This window comes from Lemur catta, chromosome 5, assembly GCF_020740605.2.
Source record: "Lemur catta isolate mLemCat1 chromosome 5, mLemCat1.pri, whole genome shotgun sequence".
Classification (NCBI taxonomy): Eukaryota; Metazoa; Chordata; class Mammalia; order Primates; family Lemuridae; genus Lemur; species Lemur catta.
In genome coordinates, this window is record NC_059132.1 from 66,540,245 (window position 1) to 66,548,741 (window position 8,497).

At 36.5% G+C, this 8,497-nt stretch overlaps 1 long non-coding RNA gene across 1 annotated transcript; it reads left to right on the forward strand.

Moving 5' to 3' along the window:
- The first annotated feature begins 401 nt into the window (after nt 1-401).
- On the forward strand, nt 402-2,984 carry LOC123637729. Its single transcript, XR_006735040.1, has 3 exons — nt 402-425; nt 677-772; nt 2,888-2,984. It is a non-coding gene; the product is annotated as an uncharacterized LOC123637729 (long non-coding RNA).
- Nucleotides 2,985-8,497: the final 5,513 nt, after the last annotated feature.

Sequence of the window (8,497 nt, forward strand, 5' to 3'; positions counted from 1 at the left end):
AGTCTAGGAACTTACCTGCTGTCTCTTGGTTGGCAGAAGCTGCTTCTTCTGTTATATTGACATTTTTAAGCCAAACTTCTTTTTAAAATTATCACACCATCCTTTGCTGTCATTAAAGTCTCCAGATTCAGATTATTTACCTTCTTTTTGCTTTAAGTTGTCATATAACAACTTCTCTTTTTCTTGAATCATATTAGAGTCCATAGGCATGCCATTCTTATAGCAGTCTTACACCCACATAAAAGCTTCATTTTCAATACAAGATAAAAAGATATTTTGCAAAAACTGAAAGGTTGTTACACCTGCTGAAGTAGCTGCAACAATGGCTTCATGAATTTTCTTTTTTTTTTTTTTTACAGTGGTCCTTATGCTGGATTCATGTATCTTAAACAGTGGGCAACCACAACTGCAGACCTCAATCTACAGTACGTATCAACAAATTCAACTTTTTCTTGTAATGTCATGACTTCTCTGCTTCTTGGGAGCACTTCCAGCTTTGCTAGTGGCACTTAATATGGGTCCCATGATGATTTTTAAAGTTTACAGTATTGTGCTAAACACAGTGAAAAATACACAAGAACCACAAGAGATCACGTTTTACTACAGTATCTACACAATTTACTGGAGAGACAAACTGCTCACATAAAGGTGATTAATGTCACTGGGTTTTAAACAGATACTCATGACAGGTGAGCTCACCGCAATAGCAACAGGAGGTGGCTACAAGATTATTCCAGTAGCACAGTGTGCACAGTGTGCTGACTTTATGCAGGTATGATTTAATACTCCATCTTTACATTTGCTTACATTTTCTAGGCTGCAAATGGTATCATACTATGTATAGTCTGTGTTTGTGTGTATACATTTTGACAAATTTTAACTTTTGCTAATAGATTTGTATGTATTTTGTGGTAGCAAATGATACACTAACATCAATATATATTTATACATTCATGAAATTCCTTTTTCTTAATTTTTTCACTATTTGTAGCCTACAGAGTTTGTGAGTTTTTTCAAATTATAACATGCCTCCAATAGATTTTCCAATATATTTATTGAAAAAAACCCACATGTGAGTGGATCCATGCAATTCAAACCTGTATTGTTTAAGGGTCAACTGTAGTTTGATTTCCTAAAGTGTGGAGGAGATGAGAGGTTCTGCGTTTATCATACATTCACTATTCAGAGGACTAGTTAAAATATTGAATAAGGGCAGCCTATTGGGAGCTGATTTTATCATAATGGATTATGGGTTCATATGGGTATAAATCATAAGTATATCCTGATAAAGCTGAACCCAGTCTCTCTAGAAACATTTTTGCTTGTTACTAGAAAATTAAAATTAAGAGTTATACATCACTAATGGAAAATTGCTAATTATTTATTTAAAACATTAATTCTGCCTTTGAAACATTTTTTAATCATGTAGCAAGCAGCTTTTTAATTTTTGATGTGCCTTTCCCTTAATCGTCCCCTCACTGTTAATAACTATTAATATTTTCTGTATATTTTCCTTGGGAATGTTTTGCTTACCCCCCTTTTTATTTTCATTGTCATTACTTTTTGTAATATAATGTAGTGTTTAAGAAACCAAATCCTGGGTTAGATATGCATTCAAATCCTAGCTCAGTCAAACACCAATTGTGTGTCTCAAGGAAATGATTATCTATGAACTTCAATTTCCTCTTCTGTAAAATGTGGATAATATTCAACTCACAGGATTGTTAGGACAAAATAGACTGATGTGTGTAATAATCATCAGTGTTAGACCTTGGGCTTTTCTCTTCTTCACTGAATTCAAAGTGATAACAAAAAGCTGCTATTCCCGTCTGCCCATTTTGTAAATCATATCTATATTAGTCTTAAAAGAGGGCTGTCTGATCAAGCCACTCTTCTGAAGGAGAGCTGCACTGCCTATGGAATAAAGTCAAAACTTATTTGCTCAGATTTAAAAGAAATGTCTTATCTGGATAGAAATTACATTTTAGCCTTATTTTCAAATTATACCTTACAGTTAGTAAAATTGAATATTTGCTTTTGCTGTGCTGCCCTTCTGAACGCTTCACCACTGACTCTACTTGAAGATGTAAGACACAGGCTCGAGACCCAGTTTTGAGCTCCATCTTATCCAAAAATGTATTTTCTCTCAATTGAATATATACTCTTCTTTGTATTTTATAAACTGTCATATTACTTGTGTTTAGATATCTGTTTGTTTTCTTTCATTTACTATATAATCAATTTTAGCTTTTCAGTGACTAATAGTATACACTTTACATACTAGAGATAATTTAGTGTTTGTTAATTATCTAGCTAGTTTAACTTTATAATTTGTTAGATAAATGAGTGAATGAAAAAATAAATTATAAAGCAAATATGCCACAATAAATGTCTTCATTGATATATATGTTAGCTTGTCTGACTATAAGTTATAAGGCCCCCATTCCATTCCAGAGGGGGTCTTACCCCACACCCAGAAGGAAGGCATGCTGCTCAGAGAGGTAAAGAAGAATCTAGACAGACAGGCCTTGCTGGGTTTTCCCACTCAGTCTATTAGCATTTGATGCTACCGTTTTTGTCCAAACATATTTCTACATGGCGGTCCATACTTTGTTGAACTTAAGCATAAAAATAGACAATTTCTCTCACATATTTGGGCCTTCACTCTAAAAGTTCCCACATATACACATTAAATAAATTTGTGTGCCTTTTCTCCAATTAATCTACCTTCTGTGAGTTGATTTTTGAACAAACCTTCAGAAGACCAAGGGGAACCCCTTGATTCATGCAGAAGTCACCTCTCAAATGACAGTCTTACGACCTGCTCGTGGGGAGAAGAGCGGGAGTGGTAACAGAACAATCTTTCTGGCTTTATAACCTGTTTCAGGGGAAAAGGGTGAAGTGAAGATGAGAGTGGCCTTCTTGCTTCTGATGTTTTCTGACATGACAAGGTACAGTATTTTGAGATAGTGTGCCCTGAATCACATCATTTTAATGACAGAATGAAAGTTTGAAGACTATCTGGGAAAGCAAGAAATCCAGCATGACTAAATGAAAGCGTGACTTGGAAGAAATGGAAGCCTGTCAGGCTGGGAAAATTGGCTGTATTCTGATGGCAAATGGCCTGGTGTGCCATGCTAGGTTCAGAACCTCTTCCAGTAGACAAAGAAGGCTCACTAAAGCCTTCTGAATGTGAGAGCAGTGATTATGTAATTAAAGCAAATTATCTATTCGTTTATTATTGCACTATGGGAAAAAAGCCAGTATATTTTTACCAAATTTGAAGGGTGTAGTTGGGATGGTCTGTGTTCCACACTCAAAATTATGAGGGAAGCACACCTTGAAGGACTCTTCAAATAGAATCATTTAAAACTGAATTAGGGCAAGAGCCCCTACTTACTCCAATCTGGGGAGATACAACAGGCAGATCAAGATATGACAGACAGGGAAGGAAGCTTGGCTTTAGATATGAGCCCTAAATTGAGGAGCATAAAGAGATTGTACTCCAGCAGGTAAACCAGGGCTTAGTTTTGCAACAGCTGATCTTTGAAGTTAGGTTCAAGATAAGGTATTAAAGTAAGATTATCAAATACCATAACATTAAAGATATGATGGGTTAACAGTAAAAACCAAACTGATTTGTATATAGGTACCGTAGGGAAGAAAAAAATCTTTTCCTCTACACATTGTAGGCTCTCCAGCTACGGATCTGTAATTTAGGCTCATCGAAGATAGACTGAAAAAAGAAAAATGAACTTTGTTACCATGCGCATTGAACATGTACACATGGGAGCACTCAGCAATGAGTAACCCAAAAGGGTGAGTAAAACATGCCCTTAAATACCATCTTAGGCTAATATTTAAAATGTTTAATCCCCTAAAACCATATTTTATCTATGATTTTATTCTTACCATTGGCAATTTTTCTTACAATGTATAGGTTTTTTTTTTTAAAATACAATCTCCAAGATCATTCAGCCTTGCTTTCTAAAAATGTTTATCTTCTCCGTAGCATTATTTTAGCCAGCTGTTAGGAGTAAATTAGAATGCAACCTCTGAGGTGACAAGAATAGAAAAGGTTTAAGGCATTTTGAAGAATAAATCAATATGTCTTACTAAAGTGTGTAAATTAAAGATGACTTTCAGTTTGCCACCTATGAAATCAAACTGACCAAACCCCCAAAATATATAAAAGCACGTTCAGGTTTTAGAAGCTGAAAGAATGTGACACAGGTTTTTTAGGTTGACTTTGGGAATTTCATTTGGGATTATTGCCCTCTAATTACACACAGAAGAATTCTTGATTTTAAAAAAGTGTTTTCCCCAGTCTTTGAGGGCACATTATTCAGTGCTATAGGAACAAATTAATTTATGCACATTCCAATCAAATGAGATTGTTTGGCAGTCTCTGAATTCCTTTCCCATTCTTCTTGGCAAAGGGAATGGGGTTCTGTGTTACTACTATGAGATCATAATTTGTTTGTTTCACCTTGCCAAACATGGAGTCTGATGACAATGACACTATGCCAGGTAGGGTTGACACTATTGAAGATTTCATCTTGAAAATAGAATGTGTCAAGAAAAAAATGCAACAGAAGTCATCCGTGCAGACCTGCAGGCAATTCTAATCGCCAAGCATACTAATGTATGCAAAGTTCATGGCAGACACTCCAGGCATCTGTTGTACTTCCAGGACAGCACAGAAACTCGCCAATAAACAAAGCTCTTGGAGGACGGGAATAGACTTCTGATTACTCTAAAATGCTGCTTTTAACCATCAACAGAGATGACAGCATTGTTCACAAAATCAAACACTTCTCTCTCATGCTCCCTCTCTTTCAGGAGGAAAGCGACTGATAGATTTCTCTTTTTTCTTGCCAGGGTTTCTTGGAAGGAGAAATGAATTCTAATTATAGACATTACTACAGCATTGGATGGCACTGGTTGAACACTAATCTGCTTTGCACGTGGAAGACTTGAGTTCATATCCTGGCTCCAATATTAACCAGCCCAGTGATTTTGGCCAAATGCAATTATAGTTTCTGAGTTTCAATGTCTTCATTTATAAAATAAAGTTTTAAAGTGTTTTTTTTTTTTTTTTTTTTTGAGATAGGATCTTGCTCTGTGTTGCCCAGGCTAGAGTGCAGTGGCATCATCATAGCTCACTGCAACCTCAAACTCCTGGGCTCAAGCCATCCTTCTGCCTCAGTCTCAGCCTCCCAAATAGCTGGGACTACAGGCATGCACCACCATGCCTGATTAATTGTGTATTTTCTGGTGAGATGGGGTCTTGCTATGGTGCCCAGGCTGAAAGTTTTATTGTTTGTACCATCTCTTATGGTTATGATGTTGGGAGGATGAAATGAAATTACATATGCAAAAGAGCTTTGCACGTCACAATTACTACCGATGTGTTCAATATTTAATTTTTGCCTGGTAAAATCTTAAGGCCTCAGGCATTAGATATTAGATGTGACTTGGGGTTAAGTAGGGACCTAGAAGTTTAGATATTCAAATTAAATGCAGCTATATTCAACACATTTTTATTTGATATCTCAAAATTTTGAGCAGAAGAGCGGAAAAAAAGAAAACAGAATAGACTGCAGTCTTGTTCTTGCTATCCTTTTGAACAAAACTAGGTCATGGTTTGCCCCTAGCATGGAATATCATTTAGGAAGCAGGAACAGCGTGGTAAGCATAATGCATTTGAGTCAGGTAGGGTGGCAGAGCATTGCTCTCAGGTGTGTATGGGATGCAGAAATTGGTGGAACTGTAAACAAAGCATGAAAGGTGGACAAATTGAGAATGTTGAGTTTTACTAAGATGATTAAAGGGACGAGTGAAGTAAGTTTGGTCAGACAGCCTGCAAGCTGCACAGAGGATTCCCATCTAAAGTGACCTGGCTTGTTCTACCTGTTTTTATCTGCTAGGTATTAAAACATCTGGGTTCCACTAAAAGCAGAGTCTGAATCAAAGGCTTATGTTCAGGTGGTTTATTTAAAAATGTGCTCCCAGGGAGTAGGTTTGAGGGGCAGGTGGAGTAAACAGGGAAGGAGAAAACATAAAAATGCGAGATCAAGTCAGCCACCCTAAAGGCAACTAGTATTTGCTCCTGTACGGCCTTATTGGGAGCCTCGTGAAATGTCTCTGTGAGTTGGCTGCCTGCAGGAAGAAAGGAAAAAGCTTTGATCCGTTACCTGCGGCCCTCCATCGGTCAAGGGTGCCCCCCAGTGTAACTCCCCTGCACACGTGTGCATACTGAGTGTGGAGAGGCTTCCCACAGTCAGACAAGTCCCAAGGGCAGGAAGCAACCCCTCCTGGAACAGGACCCAAGCCCAGCTCTGTCAAGTTGTAGCTGCTTGAAACAAAAATTCTTTGTACTTTGACTATTCATCCCTCCATCCTTCCCAACTCCTGGCAACTGCTGATCTTTTACTGTCTCCACACTTTAGCCTGTTCCACAATGTCATATAGTTGGAATCATACAGGATGTAGTCTTTTTATATTGGCTTCTTTCATTTAAGTTTCTTCTATGTCCTTTTGTGGCTTGAGAGCTCATTTCTTTGGAATGATATTTTGTTATTCAGTTGTACCCATTTATTTATTCATTCACCTACTGAAAGACATCTTGGTTGCTTCCAAATTTGGGACATTATGAATAAGGCTGCTATAAACATCTAGGCACAGGTTTCTGTGTGGTCATAAAATTTCAACTTCCTTGGATAAATCCCAGGAAGCATGATTTCTGGAATGTATGGTAAGAGGATGTTTAGTCTTATAGCAAACCTCTCAACTGTCTTCCAAAGTGGTTGTGTGGTTTTGTGTTGCTACCACAATGAATGAGAGTTCTTGTTGTTCCACATCCTCTCAAGCATCTGAAGCTGTGAATGTTCTGGATTTTGTCTGTTCTAACAGGTGGGTAGTGGTACTTCGTTGTTCTTTTAAATTACATTTTCCTGATGACATATCACGTGGAACATATATTCGTATACTTATTTGCCATCTGTGTACCTTCTTCAGTGAGATGTCTGGCAAGGTCTCTGGTTCATTTTTCATAGTGATGTTTGTATTTTTATTGCTGAGTTTTAAGTATTCTTTGTAAATTTTGGATAACAGTCTTTTATCAGATATGTCTTTTGCAAATATTCTCCTCTAGTCTGTGGGAAGTGCCAGGCCAGTGACACTCCCTTGCAAAGCTACCCATGTGGGTGCCAGGGAACCCATTCATGGGAAGTGCCACTGGCCACAGGACCACCATGCTGATGCTGGACACTGAAGAAACCTGTTGGGCTACAGGATCTAAGTACAGGAAATTCACTGAAATTTCTGAATCCACTGAAGGAGATTTCCTAGAGGAACACACCTGAATAGGGCAAGAAACCTCTTCCTTCTCGAGTGTTTTCTCCAGTGTCTTCTGTTGACAAAGCTTAATATTGAGTCACCTGGCAAAAGAGATATGTTTAGAGTCCTTCTCCATTATTGCAGAGCAGGCAATGAAAGGTGAACTTGGAGCTGAGAGACAGTAAATTGTTAACTGGCATAAATGAATTCCTGGCCCCCAAATACTTAAATATCCCTAGTGTAGGCATAGAGCCATGTTTATTGTTTATACTGATAATTTGAAAGTCTTTGTTAACTTCAGTCTAGTCAGGAATGCTTTCCCTGTTATATCCTTGAGTATTGTTTCTGCTTGATTATTTATTTTTTTCTCATGACAAATATACTTAGGTTCATGTTCATTCTCGTTTCTCATATTTCTAAATCAGATAGGTTAAGGTATAATTAATATACAACAAGAATCACCAATTTTAATTGTGCAGTCTGATAGTTTGCTTTTTTGATTAGCTTTAATAATTTACACACAATAAAATTTACCAATTATAAGTAAACAATTTGATGATTCTGGCAAATGTAAGCAGTTGGGGAGATAACAGCACAATCAAGTTTTATAATATTTCTATCAAACAAAAAAGGAGCTCTGTGGTAAGATGACTTGGTAAGATGACTATTCAGATAATTTGCTCATTTTGTTATGGTCTACTTGTCTTACTGAGTTGTAAAACTTAAATGTATATTCTAAGTAAAAGTCATTTAACATTTTTTTGTAAATATTTTCCCTCAGTATGTGGATTACCTTCTAATTTTCTTAACAGTGTCTTTAGAAGAGCATATTTTAAAGATTTAGTTGATTACCATTTTATCCATTTTCTATGTATGTTCTATGTTCTATGTTTCTATGTTCAAAATATTTTCCATTAATAAATTCCTTTGTGATTTCTTCTTTCACTCATAGGTTATTTAGAAGTGTGTTCTTTAATTTTCAAATATTTGGAGATTTTCCAGATATTTTTCTGTTATGGATTTTAGTTTAATATCTTTGTAGTCAGCAAACATATTTTGTTTTTCTTTTAATTTAAATCTCGTTAATTCATTGAGATTTATTTTATGTTCAGACTATGGTATAATTCAGTGATTGCTATATGTACACCTAAAAATA